At 45.5% G+C, this 27,460-nt stretch overlaps 1 long non-coding RNA gene across 2 annotated transcripts in view; it reads right to left on the bottom strand.

Moving 5' to 3' along the window:
• Positions 1-20,130, bottom strand: part of LOC139238073 (uncharacterized) — a 191,379-nt gene extending 171,249 nt beyond the window's left edge. For both annotated transcript variants that reach the window (XR_011588563.1, XR_011588562.1), the window contains exon 1: positions 20,039-20,130. This is a non-coding gene — a long non-coding RNA (uncharacterized lncRNA). The remainder of the gene's footprint in view (positions 1-20,038) is intronic.
• Positions 20,131-27,460: the final 7,330 nt, after the last annotated feature.

Here is a 27,460-nt window from a genome sequence, read left to right as displayed (position 1 = left end):
TGCCTCTCTCATTCTCTGACACTATGTGACAGGTGAGTGTTTGATAGATTAGTGCATCGCTCATTCTCTGACACTATCTCACAGGTAAGTGTTGGATGGATACTGTCTCTTTCATTCCCTGACAAGAAATGACAGTTCAGTGTGATATAGATACAGTCTTTCTCAATCTCTGACACTATGTGACAGGTGAGTGTTGGATAGATACTACCTCTCTCATTCTCTGACACTTTGTGACAGGTGAGTGTTGGATAGATACTGTCTCTCTCATTCTCTGACACTATGTGACAGGTGAGTGTTGGATAGATACTGCCTCTCTCATTCTCTGACACTCTGTGGTAGGTGAGTGTGGCATAGATACTGCCTCTCTCATTCTCTGAGACTATGTGACAGGTGTGTGTTGGATAGATATTGCCTCTCTCATTCTCTGACATGAAGTGACAGGTGAGTGTTGGACAGATACTGACTATCTCATTCTCTGAGACTATGTGACAGGTGAATGCTGGATAGTAACTGCCTCCCTCATTCTCTGATACTGTGACACGTGTGTGTTGGATAGATACTGCCTCTGACATTCTCTGACACTGTGTGATAGGTGAGTGTTGGATAGATACTGTCTCTCTCATTCTCTGACACTATGTGACAGGTGAGTGTTGGATAGATACTGCCTCTCTCATTCTCTGACACCTTGTGACAGGTGAGTGTTGGATAGATATAGCCTCTCTCATTCTCTGACACTATGTGACAGCTAAGTGTTGGATAGATACTGCCTCTCTCATTCTCTGACACTATGTGACAGGTGAGTGATGGAGAGATGCTGCCTCTCTCATTCTCTGATACTGTGTGACAGGTGAGTGTGGGATAGATACTGCCTCACTCATTCTCTGACATTATGTAACAGGAGAGTGTTGGATAGATACTGCCTCTCTCATTCTCTGATACAATGTGACAAGTGAGTGTTGGATAGATACTGCCTCTCTCATTCTCTGGTACTATGTGACAGGTGAGTGTTGGATTGAAACTGTCTGTCATTCTCTGACACTATGTGACAGGTAATTGTTGGATAGATGCTGCCTCTCTCATTCTCTGACACTATGTGACAGGTGAGTGATGGAGAGATGCTGCCTCTCTCATTCTCTGATACTGTGTGACAGGTGAGTGTTGGATAGATACTGCCTCTCTCTTTTTCTGACACTGTGTGACAGGTGAGTGTTGGATAGATACTGCCGCTCGCATTCTCTGATACTATGTGACAGGTGAGTGTTGGATAGATGCTGCCTCTTTCATTCTCTGACATGATGTGACAGGTGAGTGTTGGACAGATATTGTCTCTGTCATTTTTTCACACGATGTGACAGGTGAGTGTTGGATAGAAACTGTCTCTCTCATTCTCTGACACTATGTGACAGGTGAGTGTTGGATAGATACTGCCTCTCTCATTCTCTGATACTGTGTGACCGGTGAGTGTTGGACAGATACTGCCTCTCTCATTCTCTGACTCGATGTGACAGGTAAGTGTTCGATAGATACTGCCTCTCTCAGTCTCTGACACGATGTGACTGGTGAGTGTTGGATAGATACTGCCTCTCTCATTCTCTGATACTATATGACAGGTGAGTGTTGGATAGATACTGCCTCTCTCATTCTCTGACACTATGTGACAGGTGAGTGTTGGATAGATACTGCCGCTCGCATTCTCTGATACTGTGTGACAGGTGAGTGTTGGATAGATACTGCCTCTCTCATTCTCTGACATGATGTGACAGGTGAGTGTTGGACAGATATTGTCTCTGTCATTTTTTCACACGATGTGACAGGTGAGTGTTGGATAGAAACTGTCTCTCACATTCTCTGACACTATGTGACAGGTGAGTGTTGGATAGATACTGCTTCTCCCATTCTCTGACACTATGTGACAGTTGTGAGTTGCATAGATACTACCCCTCTCATTCTGTGACAATATGTGACAGGTGAGTGTTGGATAGATACTACCTCTCTCATTCTCTGACAATATGTGACAGGTGAGTGTTGGATAGATACTGCCTCTTTCATTCTCTGACACTAGATACTATATCTGTCATTCTTTCACACTATTTGACAGGAGAGTGTTGGTAGATGCCGCCTCTGTCATTCTATGACATTATGTGACAGGTGATTGTTGGATAGATACTGCCTTTCTCATTTTCTGACACTATGTGACAGGTGAGTGAAGGGCAGATACTGCCTCTCTCATTCTCTGACACGATGTGACAGGTGAGCGTTGGATCGAAACTGCCTCTCTCATTCTCTGACACTATGTGACAGGTGAGCGTTGGATAGATACTACCTCTCACATTGTCTGACACTATGTAACAGGAGAGTGTTGGACAGATACTGCCTCTCATTCTCTGAGATTATGTGACATTTGAGTGTGGGATAGATACTGCCTCACTAATTCTCTGACACTATGTGACAGGTGAGTGTTGGATAGATACTGTCTCTCTCATTCTCTAACACTATGTAACAGGAGAGTGTTGGATAGATACTGCCACATTCTCTGAGATTATGTGACATTTGAGTGTGGGATAGATACTGCCTCACTCATTCTCTGACAATATGTAACAGGAGAGTGTTGGATAGATACTGCCTCTCTCATTCCCTGACAATATGTGACAGGTGGGTGTTGGATAGATACTGCCTCTCTCATTCTCTGACACGAAGTGACAGGTGAGTGTTGGATAGATACTGCCTCTCTCATTCTCTGAGATTATGTGACATGTGAGTGTGGGATAGATACTGCCTCACTCATTCTCTGACATTATGTAACAGGAGAGTGTTGGATAGATACTGCCTTACTCATTCTCTGATACAATGTGACAAGTGAGTGTTGATAGATACTGCCTCTCTCATTCTCTGGTACTATGTGACAGGTAAGTGTTGGATAGATAGTGCCTCTCTCATTCTCTGATACTATGTGACAGGTGAGTGTTGGATAGATACTGCCTCTCTCATTCTCTGACAATATGTGACAGGTGAGTGTTGGATGGATACTGCCTCTCTCATTCTCTGACACTTTGTGACACATGAGTGTTGGATAGATATAGCCTCTCTCATTCTCTGACACTATGTGACAGGTAAGTGTTGGATAATTAATGCCTCTCTCATTCTCTGACACGATGTGACAGGTGAGTGTTTGATAGATTAGTGCATCTCTCATTCTCTGACATTATGTGACAGGTGAGTGTTGGATTGAAACTGTCTGTCATTCTCTGACACTATGTGACAGGTAATTGTTGGATAGATACTGCCTCTCTCATTCTCTGACACTATGTGACAGGTGAGTGATGGAGAGATGCTGCCTCTCTCATTCTCTGATACTGTGTGACAGGTGAGTGTTGGATAGATACTGCCTCTCTCTTTTTCTGACACTGTGTGACAGGTGAGTGTTGGATAGATACTGCCGCTCGCATTCTCTGATACTATGTGACAGTTCAGTGTGATATAGATACTGTCTATCTCAATCTCTGACACTATGTGACAGGTGAGTGTTGGATAGATACTGCCTCTCTCATTCTCTGACACTATGTGACAGGTGAGTGTTGGATAGATACTGCCTCTCTCATTCTCTGATACTGTGTGACCGGTGAGTGTTGGACAGATACTGCCTCTCTCATTCTCTGACTCGATGTGACAGGTAAGTGTTCGATAGATACTGCCTCTCTCAGTCTCTGACACGATGTGACTGGTGAGTGTTGGATAGATACTGCCTCTCTCATTCTCTGACACTATGTGACAGGTGAGTGATGGAGAGATGCTGCCTCTCTCATTCTCTGATACTGTGTGACAGGAGAGTGTTGGATAGATACTGCCTCTCTCTTTTTCTGACACTATGTGACAGGTGAGTGTTGGACAGATACTGCCGCTCGCATTCTCTGATACTATGTGACAGGTGAGTGTTGGATAGATACTGCCTCTCTCATTCTCTGACATTATGTGACAGGTGAGTGTTGGATAGATACTGCCTTTCTCATTCTCTGACACTATGTGACAGGTGAGTGGAGGGTAGATACTGCCTCTCTCATTCTCTGACACTCCGAGACAGGTGAGTGTTGGATAGATACTGCCTCTCTCATTCTCTGACACCATGTGACAGGTGAGCGTTGAATAGATACTGCATTTCTCTTTTTCTGACACTATGTGACAGGTGAGTGTTGGATAGAAACTGTCTCTGTCATTCTCTGACACTATGTGACAGGTGAGTATTGGATAGATACTGCCTCTCTCATTCACTGACACTCCGAGACAGGTGAGTGTTGGATAGATACTGTCTCTCTCATTCTCAGAGAATATGTGACAGGTGAGTGTTGGATAGATACTGCCTCTCTCATTCTCTGAGATTATGTGACAGGTGAGTGTTGGATAGACACTGCCTCTCTCATTCTCTGACACGAAGTGACAGGTAAGTGTGATATAGATACTGTCACTCTCACTCTCTGACACGATGTGACAGGTAAGTGTTAGATAGATACTGCCTCTCTCATTCTCTGACAATATGCGACAGGTGAGCGTTGCATCGATACAGCCTCTCTCATTGTCTGACATTGTGTGACAAGTGAGTTTTGGATAGATACAGCCTCTCTCATTCTCTGAGACTATGTGACATGTGAGTGTGGGATAGATACTGCCTCACTCATACTCTGACTCTATGTGACAGGTGAGTGGAGGATAGATACTGTCTCTGTCAATCATTCACACAAGGTGATAGGTGAGTGTTGGATAGATACTGCCTCTCTCTTTCTCTGACACTATGTGACAGGTGAGTGTTGGATAGATACTGCCTCTCTCATTCTCTGACACTTTGTGGCAGGTGAGTGTTTGACAGATACTGCCTCCCTCATTCTCTGACACTATGTGACAGGTGAGTGCTGGATAGATACTGCCTCTCTCATTCTCTGACACTATGTGACGGGTGAGTGGAGGATAGATACTGTCTCTGTCATTCTTTCAAACAATGTGACAGGTGAGTGTTGGATAGATTCGTGCATCTCTCATTCTGACACAATCTCACAGGTAGATACTGCCTCTCTCATTCTCTTACATTATGTGACAGGTGAGTTTTGGATAGGTATTGCCTCTGTCATTCTCTAACACTATGTAACAGGACAGTGTTGGATAGATACTGCCTCTCTCATTGTCTGACACTGTGTGACAAGTGAATTTTGGATAGATACTGCCTCTCTCATTCTGTGAGATTATGTGACATGTGAGTAAGGATAGATACTGCCTCACTCATTCTCTGACAGTGTGTAACAGGAGAGTGTTGGATAGATATTGCCTCTCTCATTCACTGAGACTATGTGACACGTAAGTGTTGGATAGATACTGCCTCTCTCTTTCTCTGACACTATGTGACAGGTGAGTGTTGGATCGATACTGCCTCTCTCATTCCCTGACAATATGTGACAGGTGAGTGTTGGATAGATACTGCCACTCATTCTCTGAGATTATGTGACATTTGAATGTGGGATAGATACTGCCTCACTCATTCTCTGACACTATGTAACAGGAGAGTGTTGGATAGATACTGCCTCTCTCATTCCCTGACAATATGTGACAGGTGGGTGTTGGATAGATACTGCCTCTCTCATTCTCTGACACGAAGTGACAGGTGAGTGTTGGATAGATACTGCCTCTCTCATTCTCTGAGATTATGTGACATGTGAGTGTGGGATAGATACTGCCTCACTCATTCTCTGACATTATGTAACAGGAGAGTGTTGGATAGATACTGCCTCTCTCATTCTCTGATACAATGTGACAAGTGAGTGTTGGATAGATACTGCCTCTCTCATTCTCTGGTACTATGTGACAGGTAAGTGTTGGATAGATAGTGCCTCTCTCATTCTCTGATACTATGTGACAGGTGAGTGTTGGATAGATACTGCCTCTCTCATTCTCTGTCAATATGTGACAGGTGAGTGTTGGATAATTACTGCCTCTCTCATTCTCTGACACGATGTGACAGGTGAGTGTTTGATAGATTAGTGCATCTCTCATTCTCTGACACTTTGTAATAGGTGAGTGTTGGATAGATACAGCCTCTCTCATTCTCTGACACTATGTGACAGGTAAGTGTTGGATGGATACTGTCTCTTTCATTCTCTGACACGAAATGACAGTTCAGTGTGATATAGATACTGTCTTTCTACTTCTCTGACACTATGTGACAGGTGAGTGTTCGATAGATACTGCCTCTCTCATTCTCTGACACTTCGTGACAGGTGAGTGTTGGATAGATACTGCCTCTCTCACACTCTGTGACAGGTAAGTGTTGGATAGTTACTGCCTCTGATTCTCTGACACTATGTGACAGGTGAGTGTTGGATAGATACTGCCTCTCTCATTCTCTGATATTTTTTGACAGGTGAGTGTTGGATAGATACTGCCTCTCTCATTCTCTGACAATATGTGACAGGTGAGTGTTGGATAGATACTGCCTCTCTCATTCTCTGACACCTTGTGACAGGTGAGTGTTGGATAGATATAGCCTCTCTCATTCTCTGACACTATGTGACAGCTAAGTGTTGGATAGATACTGCCTCTCTCATTCTCTGACACTATGTGACAGGTGAGTGTTTGATAGATTAGTGCATCACTCATTCTCTGACACTATCTCACAGGTAAGTGTTGGATGGATTCTGTCTCTTTCATTCTCTGACACGAAATTACAGTTCAGTGTGATATAGATACTGTCTTTCTCAATCTCTGACACTATGTGACAGGTGAGTGTTGGATAGATACTGCCTCTCTCATTCTCTGACACTTTGTGACAGGTGAGTGTTGGATAGATACTGCCGCTCTCACTATGTGACAGGTGAGTGTTGGATAGATACTGTCTCTCTCATTCTCTGACACGTTGTGACAGGTTAGTGTTGGATAGATACTGCCTCTCTCATTCTCTGAGAATATGTGACAGGTGAGTGTTGGATAGATACTGCCTCTCACATTCTCGTACACTATGTGACAGGTGAGTGTTGGATAGATACTGCCTCTCTCACTATGTGACAGGTAAGTGTTGGATAGTTACTGCCTCTCATTCTCTGACACTAGATACTATCTCTGTCAATCTTTCACACTATTTGACAGGTGAGTGTTGGTAGATGCTGCCTCTGTCATTCTCTGACATTATGTGACAGGTGAGTGTTGGATTGAAACTGTCTGTCATTCTCTGACACTATGTGACAGGTAATTGTTGGATAGATACTGCCTCTCTCATTCTCTGACACTATGTGACAGGTGAGTGATGGAGAGATGCTGCCTCTCTCATTCTCTGATACTGTGTGACAGGTGAGTGTTGGATAGATACTGCCTCTCTCTTTTTCTGACACTGTGTGACAGGTGAGTGTTGGATAGATACTGCCGCTCGCATTCTCTGATACTATGTGACAGTTCAGTGTGATATAGATACTGTCTTTCTCAATCTCTGACACTATGTGACAGGTGAGTGTTGGATAGATACTGCCTCTCTCATTCTCTGACACTATGTGACAGGTGAGTGTTGGATAGATACTGCCTCTCTCATTCTCTGATACTGTGTGACTGGTGAGTGTTGGACAGATACTGCCTCTCTCATTCTCTGACTCGATGTGACAGGTAAGTGTTCGATAGATACTGCCTCTCTCAGTCTCTGACACGATGTGACTGGTGAGTGTTGGATAGATACTGCCTCTCTCATTCTCTGACACTATGTGACAGGTGAGTGATGGAGAGATGCTGCCTCTCTCATTCTCTGATACTGTGTGACAGGTGAGTGTTGGATAGATACTGCCTCTCTCTTTTTCTGACACTATGTGACAGGTGAGTGTTGGACAGATACTGCCGCTCGCATTCTCTGATACTATGTGACAGGTGAGTGTTGGATAGATACTGCCTCTCTCATTCTCTGACATTATGTGACAGGTGAGTGTTGGATAGATACTGCCTTTCTCATTCTCTGACACTATGTGACAGGTGAGTGGAGGGGAGATACTGCCTCTCTCATTCTCTGACACTCCGAGACAGGTGAGTGTTGGATAGATACTGCCTCTCTCATTCTCTGACACCATGTGACAGGTGAGCGTTGGATCGAAACTGCCTCTCTCATTCTCTGACACTATGTGACAGGTGAGCGTTGGATAGATACTACCTCTTACATTGTCTGACACTGTGTGACAAGTGAGTTTTGGATAGATACTGCCTCTCTCATTCTCTGAGACTATGTGACATGTGAGTGTGGGATAGATACTGCCTCACTCGTTCTCTGACACCATGTGACAGGTGAGTGTTGGATAGATACTGTCTCTCTCATTCTCTAACACTATGTAACAGGAGAGTGTTGGATAGATACTGCCTCTCATTCTCTGAGATTATGTGACATTTGAGTGTGGGATAGATACTGCCTCACTCATTCTCTGACACTATGTAACAGGAGAGTGTTGGATAGATACTGCCTCTCTCATTCCCTGACAATATGTGACAGGTGAGTGTTGGATAGATACTGCCTCTCTCATTCTCTGACACGAAGTGACAGGTGAGTGCTGGATAGATACTGCCTCTCTCATTCTCTGAGATTATGTGACATGTGAGTGTGGGATAGATACTGCCTCACTCATTCTCTGACATTATGTAACAGGAGAGTGTTGGATAGATACTGCCTCTCTCATTCTCTGATACAATGTGACAAGTGAGTGTTGGATAGATACTGCCTCTCTCATTCTCTGGTACTATGTGACAGGTAAGTGTTGGATAGATACTGCCTCTCTCATTCTCTGACAATATGTGACAGGTGAGCGTTGCATCGATACAGCCTCTCTCATTGTCTGACACTGTGTGACAAGTGAGTGTTGGATAGATACTGCCTCTCTCACACTATGTGACAGGTAAGTGTTGGATAGTTACTGCCTCTCATTCTCTGACACTATGTGACAGGTGTGTGTTGGATAGATACTGCCTATCTCATTCTCAGACATGATGTGACAGGTAAGTGTTGAATAGATACTGCATTTCTCTTTTTCTGACACTATGTGACAGGTGAATGTTGGATAGAAACTGTCTCTGTCATTCTCTGACACTATGTGACAGGTGAGTATTGGATAGATACTGCCTCTCTCATTCACTGACACTCCGAGACAGGTGAGTGTTGGATAGATACTGTCTCTCTCATTCTCAGAGAATATGTGACAGGTGAGTGTTGGATAGATACTGCCTCTCTCATTCTCTGGGATTATGTGACAGGTGAGTGTTGGATAGACACTGCCTCTCTCATTCTCTGACACGAAGTGACAGGTAAGTGTGATATAGATACTGTCACTCTCACTCTCTGACACGATGTGACAGGTAAGTGTTAGATAGATACTGCCTCTCTCATTCTCTGACAATATGCGACAGGTGAGCGTTGCATCGATACAGCCTCTCTCATTGTCTGACATTGTGTGACAAGTGAGTTTTGGATAGATACAGCCTCTCTCATTCTCTGAGACTATGTGACATGTGAGTGTGGGATAGATACTGCCTCACTCATTCTCTGACACTATGTGACAGGTGAGTGGAGGATAGATACTGTCTCTGTCAATCATTCACACAAGGTGATAGGTGAGTGTTGGATAGATACTGCCTCTCTCTTTCTCTGACACTATGTGACAGGTGAGTGTTGGATAGATACTGCCTCTCTCATTCTCTGACACTTTGTGGCAGGTGAGTGTTTGACAGATACTGCCTCCCTCATTCTCTGACACTATGTGACAGGTGAGTGCTGGATAGATACTGCCTCTCTCATTCTCTGACACTATGTGACGGGTGAGTGGAGGATAGATACTGTCTCTGTCATTCTTTCAAACAATGTGACAGGTGAGTGTTGGATAGATTCGTGCATCTCTCATTCTGACACAATCTCACAGGTAGATACTGCCTCTCTCATTCTCTTACATTATGTGACAGGTGAGTTTTGGATAGGTATTGCCTCTGTCATTCTCTAACACTATGTAACAGGACAGTGTTGGATAGATACTGCCTCTCTCATTGTCTGACACTGTGTGACAAGTGAATTTTGGATAGATACTGCCTCTCTCATTCTCTGAGATTATGTGACATGTGAGTAAGGATAGATACTGCCTCACTCATTCTCTGACAGTGTGTAACAGGAGAGTGTTGGATAGATACTGCCTCTCTCATTCTCTGAGACTATGTGACACGTAAGTGTTGGATAGATACTGCCTCTCTCTTTCTCTGACACTATGTGACAGGTGAGTGTTGGATCGATACTGCCTCTCTCATTCCCTGACAATATGTGACAGGTGAGTGTTGGATAGATACTGCCTCTCTCATTCTCTGACACGAAGTGACAGGTGAGTGTTGGATAGATACTGCCTCACTCATTCTCTGACACTATGTGACAGGTGAGTGTTGGATCGATACTGCCTCTCTCATTCCCTGACAATATGTGACAGGTGAGTGTTGGATAGATACTGCCTCTCTCATTCTCTGACACGAAGTGACAGGTGAGTGTTGGATAGATACTGACTATCTCATTCTCTGAGACTATGTAACAGGTGAGTGTTGGATAGATACTGCCTCTCTCATTCTCTGACACGATGTGACAGTTGAGTGTTGGAGAGATACTGTCTCTGTCATTTTTTCACACGATGTGACTGGTGAGTGTTAGTTAGATACAGCCTCTCTCAATCTCTGACACTATGTGACAGTTGCGAGTTGCATAGATACTGCCTCTCTCATTCACTGACACTCCGAGACAGGTGAGTGTTGGATAGATACTGTCTCTCTCATTCTCTGAGACTATGTGACAGGTGAGTGTTGGATAGATACTGCCTCTCTCATTCTCTGACACGATGTGACAGGTGAGTGCTGGATAGATACTGCCTCTCACATTGTCTGACAATGTGTGACAAGTGAGTTTTGGATAGATACTGCCTCTCTCATTCTCTGAGACTATGTGACATGTGAGTGTGGGATAGATACTGCCTCACTCATTCTCTGACACTATGTGACAGGTGAGTTTTGGATAGATACTGTCTCTCTCATTCTCTAACACTATGTAACAGGAGAGTGTTGGATAGATACTGCCTCTCTCATTCTCTGAGACTATGTGACAGGTAAGAGTTGGATAGATACTGCCTCTCTCATTCTCTGACACTATGTGACAGGTGAGCGTAGGATCGATACAGCCTCTCTCATTGTCTGACACTGTGTGACAAGTGAGTTTTGGATAGATACTGCCTCACTCATTCTCTGACAGTATGTAACAGGAGAGTGTTGGATAGATAGTGCCTCTCTCATTCTCTGAGACTATGTGACAGGTAAGTGTTGGATAGATACTGCCTCTCTCTTTCTCTGACACTATGTGACAGGTGAGTGTTGGATCGATACTGCCTCTCTCATTCCCTGACAATATGTGACAGGTGAGTGTTGGATAGATACTGCCTCTCTCATTCTCTGACACGAAGTGACAGGTGAGTGTTGGATAGATACTGACTATCTCATTCTCTGAGACTATGCGACAGGTGAGTGTTGGACAGTTACTGCCTCTCTCATTCTCTGATACTGTGACACGTGTGTGTTGGATAGATACTGCCTCTCACATTCTCTGACACTATGTAACAGGTGAGTGTTGGATAGATACTGCCTCTGTCATTCTCTGACACTATGTGACAGGTGAGTGGAGGATAGATACTGTCTCTCACAATCTCTGACACTGTGTGACAGGTGAGTGTTGGATAACTACTGCCTCTCTCATTCTCTGATACTATGTGACAGGTGAGTGTTGGACAGATACTGGCTCTCTCTTTCTCTGACACTATGTAACAGGTGAGTGTTGGATAGATACTGCCACTCTCATTCTCTGACACTATGTGACAGGTGAGTGTTGGATAGATTAGTGCATCTCTCATTCTCTGACACTATCTCACAGGTAAGTGGTGGATGGATACTAAACATAGAAACACAGAAAATAGGTGCAGGAGCAGGCCATTCAGCCCTTCTAGCCTGCACCGCCATTCAATGAGTTCATGGCTGAACATGAAGCTTCAGTACCCCCTTCCTGCTTTCACGCCGGACCCCTTGATCCCCCGAGTAGTAAGGACTTCATCTAACTCCCTTTTGAATATATTTAGTGAATTGGCCTCAACTACTTTCTGTGGTAGAGAATTCCACAGGTTCACCACTCTCTGGGTGAAGAAGTTTCTCCTTATCTCGGTCCTAAATGGCTTACCCCTTATCCTTAGACTGTGACCCCTGGTTCTGGACTTCCCCAACATTGGGAACATTCTTCCTGCATCCAACCTGTCAAAACCCGTCAGAATTTTAAACGTTACTGCCTCTCTTTCTCTGACACTATGTGACAGGTGAGTGTTGGACAGATACTGCCTCTCTTTTTCTCTGACACTATGTGACAGGTGAGTGTTGGATAGATACTGCCTCACTCATTCTCTGACACTATGTGACAGGTGAGTGTTGGATAGATACTGCCTTTCTCATTCTCTGAGACAGTGTGACAGGTGAGTGGGGGATAGACACTGCTCTCTCATTCTCTGACACGATGTGACAGGTGAGTGTTGGAGAGATACTGTCTGTCATTTTTTCACACGATGTGACTGGTGAGTGTTAGTTAGATACAGCCTCTCTCAATGTCTGACACTATGTGACAGTTGCGAGTTGCATAGATACTGCCTCTCTCATTCACTGACACTCCGAGACAGGTGAGTGTTGGATAGATACTGTCTCTCTCATTCTCTGAGACGATGTGACAGGTGAGTGTTGGATAGATACTGCCTCTCTCATTCTCTGAGATTATGTGACAGGTGAGTGTTGGATAGACACTGCCTCTCTCATTCTCTGACACGAAGTGACAGATAAGTGTGATATAGATACTGTCACTCTCACTCTCTGACACGATGTGACAGGTAAGTTTTGGATAGATACTGCCTCTCTCATTCTCTGACAATATGTGACAGGTGAGCGTTGCATCGATACAGCCTCTCTCATTGTCTGACACTGTGTGACAAGTGAGTTTTGGATAGATACTGCCTCTCTCATTCTCTGAGACTATGTGACATGTGAGTGTGGGATAGATACTGCCTCACTCATTCTCTGACACTATGTGACAGGTTAGTGGAGGATAGATACTGTCTCTGTCAATCATTCACACAATGTGACATGTGAGTGTTGGATAGATACTGCCTCTCTCTTTCTCTGACACTATGTGACAGGTGAGTGTTGGATAGATACTGCCTCTCTCATTCTCTGACACTTTGTGGCAGGTGAGTGTTTGACAGATACTGCCTCCCTCATTCTCTGACACTATGTGACAGGTGAGTGCTGGATAGATACTGCCTCTCTCATTCTCTGACACTATGTGACAGGTGAGTGGAGGATAGATACTGTCTCTGTCAATCATTCACACAATGTGACAGGTGAGTGTTGGATAGATACTGCCTCTCTCTTTCTCTGACACTATGTGACAGGTGAGTGTTGGATAGATACTGCCTCTCTCATTCTCTGACACTTTGTGGCAGGTGAGTGTTTGACAGATATTGCCTCCCTCATTCTCTGACACTATGTGACAGGTGAGTGCTGGATAGATACTGCCTCTCTCATTCTCTGACACTATGTGACAGGTGAGTGGAGGATAGATACTGTCTCTATCATTCTTTCAAACAATGTGACAGGTGAGTGTTGGATAGATACTGCCTCTCTCATTCTCTGACACTATGTGACAGGTGAGTGTTGGATAGATACTGTCTCTCATTCTCTGACACTGTGAGACAGGTGAGTGTTGGATAGATACTGCCTCTCATTCTCTGACACTATGTGACAGGTGAGTGTTGGATAGATATTGCCTCTTATTCTCTGACACTGTGAGACAGGTGAGTTTTGGATAGATACTGCCTCTCATTCTCTGACACTATGTGACAGGTGAGTGTTGGATAGATAGTGCCTCTCATTCTCTGACACTGTGAGACAGGTGAGTTTTGGATAGATACTGCCTCTCATTCTCTGACACTGTGAGACAGGTGAGTTTTGGATAGATACTGCCTCTCATTCTCTGACACTGTGAGACAAGTGAGTGTTGGCTAGATACTGCCTCTCATTCTCTGACACTATGAGACAGGTGAGTTTTGGATAGATACTGCCTGTCTCATTCTCTGACGCGATGTGACAGGAGAGTTTGGATAGATACTGCCCCTACGATTCTCTGACACTATGTGACAGGTGAGTGTTGGATAGATACTGGCTCTCTCATTCTCTGACACTATGTGACAGGTGAGTGTTGGATAGATACTGGCTCTCTCATTCTCCAACATTTTGTGACAGATTCTGATTGACAGATGAGTGTAAGCTGGACACTGCAACTTTCAATCTCCGGTGCAGTGTCAGTGTGGGACTGACCGGTGATTATAGGATAGATACTGACACTTTCACTCTCTGATTCATTGACAGGTAAATACAGAATTAATATTGTGGGTGTCTGCTATGGTGGATTTGAATCTGTATCTGCCCATCTCTGCTATGTGAATGAGTGTTTTACTCTGTATGTCAGTTTCTGATACAAGAGCGTGGGTTTTATCTTGTACCTGTCAATTTCTGGTCATTGACTGTGGGTTTCATTCTGTACCTTTCCATTCCTGGTGAATGAGTGTGTGGTTTGTGCTGTACCTGTCCATCTCTGTTATCTGAATGTGAGCTCGACTCCACACCCATCATTCTCCAGTGTGTTAGTATTATTTTACTGTGTACCACCAATTCCTGATAGAGTATTCGTTTTACTTTTTCACTGTCAATTTTTGTTGTGGAGGTGAGTGTTTATGCTGAATCTGTCAGTCTCTGGTAAATGAGTCTGAGTTTTACTCTGTCTCAGGTATGTGAGTGTGGGCCTTTCTCAGTATCTCCATTTCTGTTATGGGAGTCTCGGTTTTATTCTGTACCTGTCAAGTTCTGAGAGGTGATTATGGGCCTTCCTCTATTGCTGCCTTTTTCTGCTTAATTGAGAGTGGGCTTTCATTTGTACCTGTCAGTTTCTGGTATGGAAGAGAGGTCTTTAACCTGTACTGATTACTAGTGAGTGAGTCTGGGCATGTCACTGTATCTGTCAATTTATGTTGTGGGATTATGCATTTTAATATGTCAGCCTCTGATTTGTGAGTGTGGGTTTTATACTGTATCTCTCAGTCTCTGATATACAAGTGTGTGTATTTTTCAGTAACTGTCAGGTTTTGGTGTATGTTGAGGTTTAATCTGTGCCTCTCAGTTTCTGCTATGTTAGTCTGAGTTTAATCTGTATTTGCCAGTCTCTGGTATGTGTACATGAGAATCAATTTTACATTTTACCTGTATTTCTCTGATATGTGAGTGAAGATGTTGCCTTCTACCTGTCATTTTTTCTGATGTAGGTGTGGCTTTTACTCTGCCCCTATCAGTTTCTGCGATGCAAGTAACAATTTTACTTCCTGCCTTTCAGTTTTCCGATATGTGCCCATGGGATTTACACTTTACCTGTCACTCTCTGGTATGCATGTGGGGATTTTATTCTGTTACTGTCACTTTCATATATGTGGGTGTGTGTTGTATACTGTATCTGTCAGTCTATGGTACGGGAATGTGGGTTTTATTCAGCACCTGTCATCCTCTGGTGTGTTCGGGGGGTTAAATACTGAATCTGTCAGATTCTGAAACATGAATATGGCTTTTGCTCTGTACCCGTCAGCTTCTGATCTGCGAGTGTGGTTTATACTTTCTGTTGGACATTTTTTCTGATAGGCGATTGTGTTTTTTATTCTCTACCTGCCAGTTTCTGGCAAGTGAGTGTGGGTGTTTAATGTACCTGTCAGTGTGATCTGTTTCAATGGTGAAACAGCATCTGATTATACTGCTCCATGTGGCTGTAAGATTCACAATGTAACTCTGCCACTTTGGATCACTGTGGGACTGACAGCTTCTGCTGCCTGTGACAATAGGATTGAGGCCAGTTCTGTGTCACTGCGCTCTGTGAGTGATAATCTACTTACTGTGTGTGAGAAGGAGCTGCCTGCACTGTTCCTTGTGTTCCGGGTGGAGGAAAGATCACATTTGTTCAGGCTGGATAAAGAATTTTGTTCTGAGAATAATAATACGAGAACATTATTATTTCTAAGATATGGATGCGGGGAGAATATGATGTATCTGAGGGAGCGACAATGTATCTCTCGATCATCAGCAACATAGTTCTGGGGAACTCAGCTCACCGAAACAATATAACTGGTCTTTAAAATATCTTCTCCCACACTCCTCTCCTGGTGCCTGCAATAGATGCACTTTGTGAAACTCCCCACATCCTCACTGTCAGACTGTGTTTCCACTGCTCACTGCCCAAGAACAACAGACACGGTGAGATTGGAACTGAATCAGGAACATTCACTATTGATTTAGGGAAAGAAAGCAGCAATGATTGGAAAGAGCGAGTGGTTTACTTTCTCTGTTACCTTACACTGTCCACACACAGCCCGAGAATGGCCCCTTCCTTCCCCCACTCACACCATGTTCCGGAACTAGTTCCTGATCCACTCTGCCCCTTACACACAGCCCCCGAGGGAACTAAACCAGGAATATTCACTGCTGGTTTGGAGAGAGAAAGCAGCAGATTATAAATAGCGGATTCTGCCCATTCTGTCTCCCTTACCCTGGACACACACTGTCCACACACAGCACGAGAATGGCCACTCCCTTCCCCCACTCACACCACGCATTGAGACTGGTTCCTGGTCCACTCTGCCCCTTACACACAGCCCCCGACTCCCCCTGAACTTTCTCCGGACTCAATGCCGATCTCTGAGCCCATCTGCGGACACACTCCCAAAGCGCTGCGCTGCTGTAAGGAGGCTGCTGCTTGCTGTTTTACCCCGGGGTCACAGTGTCTCCATTCCCAGCTGTTTTAAACCATCTTCTGCTCACTGAGTGAATGGTGATTACAGGCAGTGCTGGGGGAGGGGAGGGCGCATGTGCTATTCTGCTCACTGGGAATCATCACACGGGGTGGGGCTGAACCGCGAATGCGCAGCTCCCTGCAATAATTCAGCCTGTAAAAATCAAAGTTCACTTTTCCCAATTTACTTTTATCAGAATCTGAGCAAAGGAACTGGGCCTGGGGGGAAAGGACAGAGAATGATTAAAGCTGGGAACCTTGTCCCTTGGAGATGCTAAATTTGGGATCAATCCGTGCAGGGTGTTTCTCTCCATGAGCCTGTCTTCACAAAGCAAATCTGCAGAAACATCAGAGGGACAAGGGAGTGGGAGTGTTTGTTCGGACCGTGCAGGAGTTAATATCTGACAGACACAATCTGAGATCAGTTTAATTACAGTAAAACACTAGGTCACTGAGAGTAATACCGAAGTGGATAATCAAGGGGCTATAGTGAGGGAGGAACTTAATTCAATCACTATTCATAATAGTACTCAGAAAAATAATGGAAGTAAAGGCAGACAAATCACCTTGCCCTGATGGCTTACATCGTAGGGTCTTAAGAGAACTGGCTGCAGAGATAGTGAACACATTGGTTGTAATCTACCAAAATTCCCTGGATTCTGGGGCGGTCCCAACAGATTCGAAAACCTAAAATGTAACGCCTCTATTTAAAAAAGGAGGCAGACAAAAAGCAGGTAAGTATAGACCAGTTAGCCTAACATCTGTCATTGGGAAAGTGCTGGAGACCATTATTAAGGAAGCAGTAGCGGGACATTTTGAAAAGCTTGATTCAATCAAGCAGAGTCAGTATGGCTTCATGAAAGGGAAATCATGTTTGACAAATTTGCTGGAGTTCTTTGAGGATATAATGAGTAGGATGGATCAGGCAGAACCAGTGTATTTGGATTACCAGAAGGCATTTAATAAGGTGGCACATAAGAGGTTACTGCACAAGATAAAAGCTCACTGGGTTGGGAGCAGTATATTAGCATGTTTAGAGGGTGGGCTAACTAACAGAAAACAGAGAGTCGGGAGAAATGGGTATTTTTCTGGTTGGCAAATGGTGACTAGTGGGGTGCCGCAGGAATCGGTGCTGGGTCCTCAACTATTTACAATCTATATTGATGACTTGGAAGAAGGGACCGAGTGTAATATAGCCTAGTTTGCTGATGAAACAAAGATGGGTGGGAAAGCAAATTGAGGACACAAAAAATCTGCAAAGGGATATAGACAGGCTCAATGAGTGGGCAAAAATTTGTCAGATGTAGTATAATATGGGAAAATGTGAGGTTATCCACGTTGGCAGAAATAATAGAAAAGAAAATTATAATTCAAGTGGAGAAAAATTGCAAGTGCTACAGGACAGAGAGACCTGAGGCTGTTTGTGCATAAAACACAAACAGTTAGTATGCAGGTTCAGGAAGTAGTCAGGCAGGCAAATGGAATGTTGGCCTTTATTGCAAGGGGGAGAGAGTATAAAAGCAGAGAAGTCCTGCTACAACTGTACAGGGTATTGGTGAGACCACACCTGGAATACTGCATGCAGTTTTGGTGTCGGTATTTAAGGAAGGATATACTTGCATTGGAGGCTGTTCAGAGGTTGATTTCGGCGATGAGAGGGTTGTCCGATGAGGTTGGGCTGATTCTTTTGAACTCCAAAGTGTATGAGAGGTGATCTTATTGAAACATATGATAACGAGGAGACTCGACAAAGTGGATCCAGAGAGGATACTGCCACTTATAGGTTAAACTAAAACTAGGGGGCATCGTCTCAGAATAAGGGGTCACCCATTTAAAACTGAGATGAGGAGGAATTTCTTCTCTCAGAGGGTTGTAAATCTGTGGAATTCTCTGCCCGAGAGCTGTGGAGGCTGGGTCATTGAATATATTTAAGGCAGAGCGAGACAGATATTTGAGCGATAAGGGATTAAAGGGTTATGGGGAGCGGGCAGAGAAGTGGATCAGATTACATGATCTTATTGAATGGCAGAGCAGGATCCAAGGGCCAAATGACCCACTCCTGCTCCTATTTCTTATGTTATTATGTTCTTATGAGATAATAACCCTGGGACTGCACATGGGGACTTTAACCCTGGGACGGTACATGGGGACTCTAACCCTGGGACTCTCACCCTGGGACTGTACATGGGGACTCTAACCCTGGGACGTACATGGGGACTCTAACCCTGGGACGATACATGGGGACTTTAACCCTGGGACTGTACATGGGGACTCTAACCCTGGGACTGTACATGGGGACTCTAACCCTGGGACTGTACATGGGGACTCTAACCCTGGGACTGTACATAGGGACTCTAACCCTGGGACGATACATGGGGACTCTAACCCTGGGACTGTACATGGGGACTCTAACCCTGGGAGTGTACATGGGGACTCTAACCCTGGGAGTGAACATGGGGACTCTAACCCTGAGACTGTACATAGGGACTCTAACCCTGGGAGTGAACATGGGGACTCTAACCCTGGGACTGTACATGGGGACTCTAACCCTGGGACTGTACATGGGGACTCTAACCCTGGGACTGTACATGGGGACTCTAACCCTGGGACTGTACATGGGGACTCTAACCCTGGGACTGTACATGGGGACTCTAACCCTGGGACTGTACATGGGGACTCTAACCCTGGGACTGTACATGGGGACTCTAACCCTGGGACTGTACATGGGGACTCTAACCCTGGGACTGTACATGGGGACTCTAACCTTGGGAGTGAACAGCTCTGGGGCTTTCCTGTTAGAATTGTCTGGGATGTAACCAGAAGCTGAGCACTGAGCAGCACCTTTAGGTGATGGTGAGAAATCCAAGGTGTCGAAAATAACTCAGCTCTTACTTTACCAAGATGGCCGCGCATGCGCTTTGCTGCTCAATGAACAAAGGTGGCGGAGGACTGACCCGGCCTTCCTGTACAAAGATGGCCGCCGTTACCCTGGGCCTGGGACCGGGAGAAAGCCTCGAGGCTGCAGCCGCCGATATTCCGGTTGTTATTCCGGGCTTCCGGCGGGCACCGGTTGTTTATGAAGCCTCCCCGGCTCCCCGCTGGTCCTTTACTCACCTCCGCCCCGCGGAAAATGGACTGTTTTGCGGAACAGATGTTCACCATGTCCTTTCCGCCATTACACGCACCGCGCATGCTCCAAACACAGCTCGGTCTCGCACCTGCGCACTGGGCCCCTGTAGTCTGGGCTCGGCACGTCCTCCGTCGCGGGGAATGCTGGGTAAATAGGAATGGAACGTCATGACTGGGACAGGATTTCCTGGGCCCCCATTGGGCACTGAACATGTTCATTCTGGCACTCAGTCATTGTTTCTGCTGCTCTGTATAACCCTGTCCCTGAGCTGGACAGTAATGTTCTGTCTCAGTATTGTTTCAAACACCCTGTGTCCAATATTTCATTTCTCCATAAAAATAGACTCATTAATGTTCCCTTCCCTTCCATTTTGGTCCTTTTCTTACTCTAGATTGTTTCACTTCTCACGTAATTCATCTTTTCCCACATCAAATCCCAAACTTGTTTCATTTGGGTATCCGGCTTGTGGATGTCTCAGACTGAACCGGCGTGTCTCACTTTACACTCATTTAACGTTCCTTTCAACCAACCCTTGAAAGAACTATCATTCGTAAGACGGTAAATCTGTTATTTTCTGTATTTAACGATTGTTGAATGCGGTTAATAGATCTTCACACATACTGCATGTGATCAACTTTGAAATGTTCTGACCTTTGTAATTGCCTTTGCTTATTTTGATGGGTTATTTGATTACAATTACTTATTACTAACATACCTTGCAGTATTTCTTGCACCAAAATAATTGTTTAAATACTTTCTTTATCAGGTTTTTAGCTTCCCCACTGATCTCTGTTTCTTCTTGTGGGTGAATCGAGAACTCGGTGGCAAAGTCTGAGCATAAGGGGGCGCCCAATTAAAATGGAAATGAAGAGGAATTTCTTCTCTCAGAGGGTTGTGAATCTCTGAAATTCTCTACCCCAAAGAACAGTGGAGTCTGGGTCATTGAAAATATTTAAGTTGCAGATAGAGTGATTTTTGAAAGAGAGTGGAGTCAAGGTTTATGGGGAGAGGGCAGGGAAGTGGAATTGAGGCCAAGATCAGATCAGCCAAGATCTTATTGAATGGCAGGGTGGGCTGAAGGGGCCTGATGGCTGCTGCTGCCCCTATTTCTTATGTTGTTAGCGTTGGTTAGGGGCTGGGTTTAGATGTAGGTTTAGTGGTTGTGGTTTGTGTTTATTTGTTTAGGATTGGAATTAGTGATTGGTATAGTCAATAGGATATTCAGCTTAGGATATAATGATTAACTTAGAAAGCGCTATTGGCAAAATAAGTGTTACTGGACATGCCCTTTTCCATTTCATGTTTTTAACCTCACAGAGCCGAGTCACAAAACAGCCTCACAATGTGTTCATTCAAGGAACCAGCTTACTGCACAAGCCTCATTTCTTTCTGTCAACAACACATCGTAATCTCAACATTTCTCATGGAAAAATAAATTAGTGACATTAGATTTGGGTATTTTGGAACAATAACAGATGGATACAGTTGTTGCACTGGTTACATCTAATCATCAACCTGCCTGAAAAGGACTTCTGGCAATAATCTGTCACCAGGCCCCACCAGTCACCGTCTGATGCCTCCATCGTCTCTTCATTCATTAGCCACCATTCGCCCTAACTGGAGCTGCTTTCACCGGCATGACCATTCTCCATACTGAGGCTATCTCATTATCAAGCAGAGCATAATCACCGGCATGGACTGGTTAGTCCGAGTGGCTCATTTCTGTGTAATTCTGTAATTTTGTAGTCTCATTGTAAGTGGTCCCTGGATTTGATGATTCATTGTAACTGGTCCCTGGTTTTGGTGCCTCAGTGTAAGGGGTGCCTGGATTTGGTGCCTCAGTGTAAGGGGTCCCTGGATTTGGTGCCTCAGTGTAAGGGGTCCATGGATTTTGTGCCTCAGTGTAAGGGGTCCCTGGATTTGGTGCCTAAGTGTAAGGGGTCCCTGGATTTGGTGCCTCAGTGTAAGTTGTCCCCGGATTTAATGTCTCAGTGTAAGGGGTCCCTGGATTTGATGTCTCAGTGTAAGGTGTCCCTGGATTTGATGCTTCAGTATAAGGGGTCCCTGGATTTGATGTCTCAGCGTAAGGAGTCCATGGATTTGATGCCTCAGTGTAAGTGGTCCCTGGATCTGATGCCTCAGTGTAAGGGGTCCCTGGATTTGGTGCCTCAGTGTAAGTTGTCCCTGGATTTGATGCCCCAGTGCAAGTGGCCCCTGGATTTGATGCCCCAGTGCAAGTGGTCCCTGGATTTGGAGTTACCATGAAAGTGGTTCCTGGATTTGGTGTCTTAATGTTGGTGGTCCCTGGATTTTGTCATGTATTCAACTATCATTGTAACCCATGTATAAGTTGACCTAAGTTGTACACCTTGAGAACATTGACCACAAGGGGGTGAACTTGTGGCAGACACTCCTAACCTGGACTTTCAGGTATAAAAGGGGAAGCTCCACCCACCTTCAACGCTTGAGATCTTGGTAATAAAGGCAACTGGTCACAGAGTGACCTTCTCTCAAGTATGGGCCTCGTGTCCATTTATACTGTATAGTAAGGACATATCATTGGCGACGAGAAACTGGGATTTAAACCACGCGAGCATGGCCACTAGCAGCAGAGAAGAGAGGTACTGTGTTGGTGGTGATTGGGACGACTTTATTGAGAGACTACAGCAAAGTTTTGTCACTAAGGAAAGTTTGGGACAGGATTCGGCCGACAAACGCAGGGCTCATCGCGACGGTTTGTGGATCCAGAATGTACTTCCTGATGAAGGCCCTTTTAGCACCAGAGAAGCCGGGGACAAGACATTCGAAGAGTTCAGTAAATTGATCGGGGAACACATTAAACCTGAGAGCAGCATGCACAAAGCGAGACACCAGTTTTACATGAACTGGCGGTGAGAAGGGCAAAGCGTTCCTGACATCGTGGCAGATCTCCAGCGACTGGCGAGCCTATGTAAGTTTACAGATGCTGGCAGAGCAGAAATCATGCGAGACTTTTTTATTGAGGGCATCGGGCATGCTGGGCTTTTCAGGAAACTGATTGAGACCAAAGACTTGACCTTGGAAGCGGCTCTGACAGCCCAGACTTTAACTCAGGGGAGGAAGAGACCAGAATGATGTATGACAAAAATCTTGGCTCAAATGCGGCAAATGACCAGGGAGTCAACATTGTTAACGTGGCACACAGTTCTCGAGGCAGACAAGGGCAATCGGACATGTCCCACCATGCAGTCGAACCCAAAAGGGGAATTCAACAGAGACAATGGATAGCTGAACGGTGAATCATGCCATTGTAATGGACAATGCGGCCAGTAATGGGGCCATCAACACCTGTTAATGGTGCATTTAAGGACAGTTACAGAGACAGTCAGAGACGATCGACTGGTAATGGACCTTTTGTTTCCAACAACGGGTACTCCAGCTCATGCTGGAGGTGTGAAGCCAAACATCCAGACAGAGCCTGCAGCTATCAGCAATATACCTGCAGAAACTGCAACGTCAGCGGTCATTTGGCGCGTATATGCAGGAAGCCTGCAGCCAGGTTGAAGTACGAGGAGGACAAGCCCGATGTAAGCCCTACGAGGCCAAATTAATACTGTGGAAAATCACAGGAAGCTGAAGTTCAGCGAGTTCATGTGGAGCACATATACAGTTCATATGCCAGGACGCCACCAATAATGATGAAAGTGCTCCTCAATGGCATCCCAGTATTAATGGAGCTAGACACGGGGGACAGCCAGTCCTTGATGAGTATCAACCAGTTAGAAAGGTTGTGGGTGTCCAAGGCCAGGAGACCAAAATTATTGCCGATTGATGCACAGCTACGGACATATACAAAGGAGATTATTCCGGTGCTATATTCGGAGAACAGGTTGCCACTCTGGATTGTCCCGGCGGACGATCCCACACTCCTGGGGAGGAGTTTGCTTGCTGTCATGAACTGAAAATGGGGCGAGGTCAAAGCATTTCTTTTGAGGAGCGAGTATCATGCTCACAGGTCCTAGACAAATTTGACTCATTATTTCAACCCGGCATCGGCACTTTCATGGGGGCTAAGGTAGTGATTCACATAAACCCGGACACCAGGCCAGTACACCACAAGGCCAGAGCGGTGCCGTACGTGATGCGGGAAAAAATACAATGCGAATTCGACCGCCTGCAGACGGAAGGCATCATCTTGCCAGTTGAATTCAGTGACTGGGCGAGCCCGATCATGCCGGTGCACAAGGCGGATGGGTCGGTCAGGGTATGAGGCGCTTACAAGGCCACCATCAACCGGGTCTCACTCCAAGACCAGTACCCGCTACCGAGAGTGGAGGACCTCTTTGCGACACTATCCGCTGGCAAACTTTTTTCAAAATTGGACCTGACCTCAGCTCCCATGACCCAGGAGCTGGCGAGTGATTCAAAAAGGCTGACCACCATCACGACACACAAGGGGTTGTTTGAGTATAACAGATATCTGTTTGGGATTCGTTCAGCCGCCGTGATCTTTCAGCAAAATATGGAAAGCCTCCTCAAGTCGATTCCAAGGACGGTGGTTTTTCAGGACAACATCCTCATCACGGGTCGCGATGCTGAAGAACATCTCCACGACGTGGATGAGATGCTACGCAGACTGGACCGGGTAGGGCTGCGACTGAAAAAGGCAAAGTGCATCTTCTTTGCTCCATAGTTAGAATTCCTGGGGAGGATGGTAGCAGCAGATGGGATCAGACCTACTTTGTCCAAAACGGAAGTGATCCGGAGAGCACCCAGACCCCGTAACACGACGGAGCTGCATTCATTCTTAAACTTTTTTGGTAACTTTCTTCCGAAATTGAGCATGCTGTTAGAGCCACTACACGTGCTCCCACGCAAAGGTCGCGATTGGGTCTGGGGGAACAACCAGGAAAGGGCTTTTGATAGAGCACGCAACTTGTTATGCTCCAACAAACTGTTAACATTATATGACCCATGCTCTACCTGCATCTCTCTGGAAAGAGAGAAGACTGCCTGGAAGGATCCCAGAGTGAGGAAATTAAGAATCACGGTCACATTCATAGCAAGTAGCAGCGCTGTCCTTGTCATAGAGTGAGGCTGCAGGTTTGGTTACAAGAGGTGGCAGAGATCTGTGAGCACCTCCTTTGTAAAGAGCAGACACCTCCCACACTGCTTCTGGCTCAGGCTGAGGTACAAGAATTGCTCTTGTAAGGCCCTAGTTTGGCAGGAAATTTGAGCAGGAGACAGATCACAAATCCCTAACAACAAGGCCATAAATGCGAATGCGTCGGCTCGCATACAGAGGTGGGCACTTACGTTAGCCGCCTATGACTACACAATTCAGCACAGATCGGCCACTGAACACTCTGCCGATGCACTCAGCAGGCTCCCACTAGCCACCACTGAGGGGGCAACTGAGCACGATGCTGAGATGGTCATGGCTGTTGAAGCTTTCGAAAGCGAAGGTTCACCCCTGACAGCCCGTCAGCTTAAAGTCTGGACAAATAAAGACCCGCTACTGTCTTTAGTTAAGAAATGTGTCTTGAATGGGGACTGGAAAGCCACGTACAGGGCATGCCCTGAGAAAATTAAACCGTTTCATAGGCGCAAGGATGAACTCTCCATTCAGGCCGATTGCCTACGATGGGGAAATCGAGTCGTCATGTCCCAGAGGGGCAGAGAGGTGTTTATCAGAGAATTTCACAATGAGCACCTGGGCATTGTCATGATGAAGGCAATTGCCAGGTCACACATTTGGTGGATAGGGATAGATGCAGACCTGGAACTTTGTGTTTGCAGGTGCAACACGTGTGCTCAGCTGGTCAACGCACCCAAGGAAGCCGCCCTCAGCCCCTGGTCCTGGCCCGCCAAGCCATGGTGACGCATCCATGTGGACTACGCGGGTCCTTTCATGGGAAAACTGTTTTTGGTTGTAGTAGATGCCTACTGAAAATGGATTGAGTGTGCCATTTTAAATTCAAGCACATCCTCTGTGGTCGAAAGTCTACGGGCAATGTTCGCCGCCCATGGTCTACCGGATGTCATGGTTAGCTGCAATGGCTCGTGCTTCACAAGCATTGATTTCCAAGACTTCATGGCAGGCAATGGAATCAACCATGTCAGAACGGCACTGTTCAAGCCGGCTTCAAATGGCCAGGCATAACGAGCAGTGCAGATAATCAAACAGGGGATGCTCAGAATCCAAGGGGGTTCCCTTTAAAGCTGCTTTATCACGCCTCCTGTAGGCCAATAGATCCCGACCACACTCGCTCACAGGGATTCCACCCGCAGAGCTGCTAACGAAAAGAACGGTCTAAACCAGGTTATGCCTTATACACCCTGCTATGAAAATAAATTATTGAGAGCAGGCGCCAGTCACAATGTGACTATCAGGAGAGGAATGCGAGGGCGCCATTATTGATGTCAATACACTGTTTTCTTCCTTAATTAAGCTGCAGGGCCCAAATGGCATCCAGGCACTCTGATTGCCAAAGAGTGGAATTAGGGTTTTGGTAGTTAAACTTACCAATGGACAAATCTGCCGCAAACATGTGGATCAAACTAAAAAGAGGTTCAGCAACCCCATAGAAAAAGCAGAGGAAGAACATGACGTAGAGTTTACTCCACCACAGGTGACTGAACACCGGAACCAAGTGGAGGAGAGCCCAGTCACTGTGGGCAGTCCAGAAAGTCCTGAAGCACCGCAAACAGCAGACACTCAGGCCAGCGCCCAACAACCGGAGCCCCAACTCAGGCGCTCTACAAGGGAGTGTAAACCACCAGAGAGACTTAACCTGTGATCTCAATAAGACTTTGCGGGGAGGTGATGTCATGTATTCAACTATCATTGTAATCCATGTATCAGCTGACCGAAGTTGTACACCGTGAGAACATTGAAGACAAGGGGGTGAACTTGTGGGAGACACTCCTAACCTGAACTTTCAAGTATAAAATGGGAAGCACCACCCACCTTCATCACTTGAGGTCTTGGTAATAAAGGTAACTGGTCACAGAGTGACCTTCTCTCAAGTATGGGCCTCGTGTGCATTTATACGGTATAGTAAGGACATATTAGATTTGGTGTCACAATGTTTGTGGTCCCTGGATTTGGTGTCACAATGTAAGGGAATCCTGGATTTGTTGTAAGCAGCACCTCGTCATTGGGACTGTGGACAACCCCGCAGCCCAGCAATGCATTCAGCACAGAATGATCCCACTAAAATCTATTCCCAATTAACACTACCCACATTAATTCACCAGAAAAGCCCAGTGCCTGCAAGGAACTGCAGCCCATGTCTACCTTCGAGGGAACACACAATACAAAATATTTTAAAGGAAAAATAAACCCAACAAAGGCAATTAATGGGCAGTAAATACCCCTCACTCATACACCTCCTTCACCTCTACTCTCCAATTACCCCTCCCCA

This window comes from Pristiophorus japonicus, chromosome 25, assembly GCF_044704955.1.
Source record: "Pristiophorus japonicus isolate sPriJap1 chromosome 25, sPriJap1.hap1, whole genome shotgun sequence".
NCBI classification, from domain to species: Eukaryota; Metazoa; Chordata; class Chondrichthyes; family Pristiophoridae; genus Pristiophorus; species Pristiophorus japonicus.
Note: the sequence above shows the minus strand (reverse complement) of the source record. Positions and strands in the feature narration are given on the sequence as shown.